Source organism: Acyrthosiphon pisum, chromosome A3 (assembly GCF_005508785.2).
Source record: "Acyrthosiphon pisum isolate AL4f chromosome A3, pea_aphid_22Mar2018_4r6ur, whole genome shotgun sequence".
Taxonomy (NCBI): domain Eukaryota; kingdom Metazoa; phylum Arthropoda; class Insecta; order Hemiptera; family Aphididae; genus Acyrthosiphon; species Acyrthosiphon pisum.
The window spans coordinates 30393340-30399562 of record NC_042496.1 but is presented as its reverse complement, the minus strand read 5'-3'; the positions used below and the strand labels follow the sequence as shown (position 1 = coordinate 30399562).

Here is a 6223-nt window from a genome sequence, read left to right as displayed (position 1 = left end):
TATTATTATTATTTACAATGCTAAATAAGATCTGCTGAAATCGATACACACTTGTAAGACGAATACGATACATGATGATAAATCATTAATACTTATAACTTTTACAATTAACACCCAATCATGCTTTCAAGTTGTGATCACAGTTATTGTATTCACCTTAGATCATATACTATGAATTGGAGACCCATATCCAGATAATTTAAAGCACATATTAGCGACAAGTATCTGACTAAGATACGTACGCGAAGAGAAATGTCTCATATTTACCAATGTGAATTGATATGTATCCATAAAAATGTCAGAGACTCGTGGCATATATTGTGTACTTCAAATTGTGTACACGAGTGAGCTGGGTATGGCTCCATCCATAGAATTAATTGATCAAAGCTTAAGGTGTCTACAATCAAAGGATCAACTTGATAATCAAACACTGAAGTTAGGCAACCAACTCAGGATCTTTTTATTCAAAGTGTCCTAATAACTATATCAACTTGGTAGTTTCAGACAAAGAGTCGAGTGGCCTTTGCAATTCAAGATTCTTTCCTACGTATTCGACATTGTTAACCTAACTATCGTACCTTCACACTCCTTCTTCCCCCTTCTCACACAATTATACAGACTCAAGCACCCTCTTCCCACACCTCCATATATGATGGGTATTCTGTCTATCCATCTCTTCTTAAGTCTTTTCAACCCTCACTTTCCCTCTACATTTACTTCTTTATTCACTCTCACTATACCCTTATCATACAGTGACTTCGGTCTAACTCAATCTAATCTCTCTTATATTCACTACAGTATATATATGCCACTCCACAACACTACACTACCTTTAATTAATAAATTTCCTGTTATATCTTCCTTTGTCCCTTACACACCCAACTTAATATTCTCATATTTGCTACACACAATCCGCCAACCTAACCTTACCTTACATTTTTTTTCGTCTTTTCCTTTCATACGCCAAACATTCTGAAATCCTGTTGACCTCTTTCCTTATCCTCGCCATATCATACACTTCCTAACTCCTATTAACTCAGTCTCTAGTCACCTACAAGTCATTGTACTTGATGATCGGCGAAAATATTTAAATATTATTGAGCCAATTATCCACTCAAAAGAATAACATACCAACAAATATCACACCTGACCAATTTCCTAATTTTTATCACGACTTTATTGATAGCCAGAATAGTGTTATACCAATAGGTACAGTTACAATACAAATAATTGAAAAGTTATGAGCAATACATCCCCTGATCAATTAACAATAATAAAAAGAAACCTACTGAAAAATAAGAAAATACATACCCCGTGTCCGAATGAAAATCTGCTATAAAACTTAGTCTTCGAAACACTGCAACGTTCGCACATTTCAGTCTGCTTATGATATATTATTTCCAATCTTCACTGACGAATACCATTTCTGAAATAACACGCAGCCTGCAGTAAAATGTTCAACAACATTGTTATGACCTAAGCGTTACAAATATTATATTTTATACATATATGTATAATGTTTAATTTGTATTATACATATATGCATGCCTTTAACTATTATGTGTTAGTTTGTATTTTAGAGCAGACTTCGGGAGCAATAAATGTTTTGATTTTACAATGATGTGTATAATATACACAAATTATGATTCTCGTAAAACGATTTTCTTCTTTGATTGTTATTCGACAACTATAAACCGTCGGTATTTAAAATGTCCATCAAATATTTAAACTATCATTTTCTATACATTGTGAAATGTTCAAAATATTTCGACTCTTTTTCAGTGATTTATAGACATTTTAATTATGAAATGTTTTTAGTTCTGTATTCTATAAATGTCAATAAAATATTATTCACTGGGTCAAAATCTTAAAAATAATACAAAGTTCCTCGTGAGTTGTATAATAGCAGTTAATAATTATTAGAAATACATAGGCAGGTTTTTTTTTATAGGCATTTAATGTTCAAATTTATAAAATATTCATCATAATCTTGACAATTTGCAAAATATTTTGTAGTCAGATATTCACACAAAAATGTCTGTGTTTACCTATAATATGAAAATGTAATAAAAGATTCCTCATAAATAGTTATAATAGCATTTGAGAAACAGTAAAGATCCATAGGCATGATATTCTTTTATAAGTAATTTAAGTTCAATTTCTAACAAAATTTATCTCAAACTGATAATTTACAAATTACTATTCAGTAGTTAAAAATTTATAAAATGTTCAACTTTTATTGCTAAGGATTGAAAATGTAGAACAAGAATTTTCATAAATAGTTCGTATTGTTACCAAAAAATCTATATAATCTATGAAAAACACAGTTAATTTTTACAGACATTATAAGTTCAAATTTGGACGAAATTACTCATTAAAACAATGAATAACGATTTTAGTTATTTTTTTGTAATTTAAAAATAGTAGGTATTCGTAGATTTATGGAACTTTTTGAGTTTTGATATTATTATAATTTATATACACGATGACACTTTCAAATGTAATCTTTTGGGCAAAAATGACTTAAACTACTGTTGTACTAAAACTTTATAGTAAAATAAATTACTTTAACCACAATATTATTTATTAGTTATTACTGTCTTTACTCAGAATCGTTATTCGTTTGTTCGTAAATTTTTTAATAATTTATACATGTATTTATTTTTATTACTATTAATTTCAGTAGGTATGTTTATTTTATTTCATACAATTTATTCAATACTATACGAATAATTTATATATTAATTAATAATTTTTGGAACATTGTGTTCGAGAAAATGAAAATGAATTTTATTTTATTAGAGTCTTGTAATGTACCTACCTATGTGTAAAAAATAAATTTATTTAATAATAACTGTTTAATTTTTATGGACATAATAGGTAACGCATTCGTATATGTATTACACTATTTATATATTATATAACTATAATACGACTATACGAGTATATGAGTATATTATTCATATGTGTGCAGACGTCAGGATAGGCAGTTGACCATTCCGTGAAAATTACTTTTATTTGTGCATGGTTATACGCCCTTAATCCCTATGACACAGATATTAGGTGAACAATAGAAGTTAAGTATGTTACAGTAAATTAATATTTACCTATAACTTATAACGTTGTATTTGGAAAACAAATCGCCAGTTATAAATTAAAATTGTATATAATATCTTATGACTATTATCTATCAGTAATAACATACTATATTTATATAAATTAAACCAAAACATATATATATATATATAGATACGTATATACGTCTGCAAGTTCCCTTATATAGGTACCTATGTACTTATTTATTATAATTTATAATTATTGTAAGATTAGAGACTAGAAAAACGACGACGACGTTTATATCTCGCGTATTTTATAAATTTCTAGTTCGGAACTAAACTATGAGCCTACAACACTTGGATAGCACATTTTTCGTGACATTAAATAATTATTTTAAAGTCTTAAAGGTACATTTAAGCCCCAAAATAATATGAAAACAAACCTTCTTTAATTATCGACTCTTTCGGTGGAATCCGTGACGTGTGTGAACTGCGACGCGATGAGGAAACGCTCCAGAATACAGAATTTAAAATAATATTGTGATTTATGAAAAATAAGATTATATGGAACGCAGTAAGTTTTATGCTCATAATATCTGCTTTGCATACCTATTGAAATTTTAGAATTTTTAATCGACTGTGTCTTCTGCAACGACTTTGAGATTTGCCATAGAATATAAATGATAGATATTATACTATGTACTTTGCACGTCAAATATGATGAATCCATGGATATAATATAATGCAATTTTTTATATCAAAGAGTTTCGTGTTAAGAAACAATTTGTTCATTGAAATTTGATATGACAATAAACCAGAATAGTTTATAATTTAGAATTTGAATTATAATAATATAATAACAATAACATAATACCTAGGTATGTATTATTTAAATTATTATTTTCGTTTATTAATTTAATTATTGATTAAGATGGCGAATAGATATCAGAAGTACAAACATATTTTTATAAGAGCATATTAATATTATTAATATTATTATATTATATTAATAATTTTTGTATTTTATGAATCACTTATTAAAAATGTGATAGAGGTAACATAAAGGTATACAGTAAATGCATCAAATTTACAGTAGGTACTGACTATAACACCAACAAGATTTTTAAAATTCCAAGTCTATCATTTTTTCTGAATACTGCTGATTACGAAATTAATAATTATGATTTAATATGTTTATTTTAAATGTATCAGATATATTTTAGATTTTAGATTCTGAGCGGATCGATGACTGTTTTAATTTTACAATGATGTGTTATTACTTATTTAATTTTGTTGTCTGTGTAAACGATAAGTAGGTATACTTAATAAAGATTCAATTTTCATATATAATATTTTATTATTGGCACTCAGTATGTAATCATGTGTTTATTTTTAATTTAGTTATAGGTATTTAGTAAATAACAATAGGTACCTAGTATGCGAAATCGTATTTTCGGATAACAGTTTATTGTTTGTATTAGTACCTACACCATAATAGGGAATTAAATTTTGTAAAATTTTGATTTGGTAGGTGTACTGATGTACAAATGTCTTTTTGGATTTTTAAGGCTGCTGTAAGATTAATTTATCCTTGAGTATCCTTGCATTAAATTGTTAGGATTTTTTTATATGAATAGTTATTTCATAGAAAATATTTACATATACCTATATATAAATCGATCGGAAACTACTTACACTGAATGTTGATAGTAAAAAACCATTAAAATATCTATTATTTGAATTTATTTGTTAATAATAATTAGGCCTTAGCAGTCATATTAGCAGTACCTGATCTTGTTCCTTTCACAAAATGTTTTTTAATTATTCTTAATTCAATTTAGATTTAGTAATCAAGTGATCTCTGAATAATCATTCAATGATGAATTTAATAGTTACATTCCCGGTTACATTAATTGGATTATAAATAAGAATAAACTACAGTTTCCAGCTTTTACTACAACATTATTTAATATTTTTATTTTATGTTTTTAATTTTTAAAAGGCTGTATGCACCTTTTGCCGGTGATTTTACACGTAATATAATAAAATCGATACTAGTATAATATTACATAACCCATTTTGAAAACGCCCAGAAAAGAGTTTGTTTTAAGACTGCCTGTCTTATGATAACAACTTATTTAATTTAAAGTGCATTGTTATATTATAGGTATTATAATGAAAAATAATAATTATAGTAAAATATATAATTGCAAAACATTTAATACCTATATTTAGCCATCTAGGGTTTAAACTATACTAAAAAAACTGTAAGTATGCTAATAAAATTTATGAGGAGTATAATGTATTTATGTATATAAAATATTATAAAGATTAATAACGTTATATTGTTTTAAATACTTGGCGCAAACCTAAGATGATACCCGGCGTAGCCCCTCCCCTTGCTACGCCACCAATAGGTAAATAGATTATGTAGATAATATTAATATTATTATACGTTATTATATACATTATGCAAGAAGGTACGTATTAAACTTGGCGTGGTGAAACGAAGACGGTCTTTGGACTATTCGGTCTCGCGTATTTTATATATTACGCTTTTGGGATTAAACTTGTAAATGCTTCTAAGTTAACAGATTGCCCGTGGCAATAAATTTTTAATTTAAGTCTAAAAAGTAAATGTAAAATAGTAATAATACCTATGAAAACAAACTTACGCGTAAACATCGACTCTTCCGGTGAAACCTATAGCTACAGTGCCGCCGTCGCCGAAGAAACAGCTATCTTCATCAATCTTCATCTCGTTCCGAACTGTAACTTGAAAGTATCGAAATATTTTTATGAAAATAACCGGATCATAACGAAATGTGCGAGTTTGTGTTAAAACTTACATTGTGATATATACGGCTTAACAAACTGTCCGTCTATATTGATGGCAAATTATTTTTTTGTTCAATCAAATCAAATACAATATTATATTATACTTATAATACAATAGTATTTGCTGAAATTATTAGAATTGTTAATCGTCGCCGAAAAATTTCGACAATTGACGATTGCCATAGATATTATAAAATATATTATTAAATATGATAAATCCATAGAACTTATATATTATACTCAGTACCTAGGTATACGGTATATTGATAAAACGTATGTTTTTTTTACAGAAATCTTTGTGATCCGCAATGCACCTATTCTGGTTATCT

The 6223-nt window shown here is 27.4% G+C and overlaps 1 protein-coding gene across 1 annotated transcript in view; it reads right to left on the bottom strand.

The window, feature by feature from the left end:
- Positions 1 to 5843, bottom strand: part of LOC100568787 (nose resistant to fluoxetine protein 6) — a 135475-nt gene extending 129632 nt beyond the window's left edge. The window contains exon 1 of the mRNA XM_016800251.2: positions 5732 to 5843. The gene's annotated coding sequence lies outside the window, so the exon portion shown is untranslated. The remainder of the gene's footprint in view (positions 1 to 5731) is intronic.
- Positions 5844 to 6223: the final 380 nt, after the last annotated feature.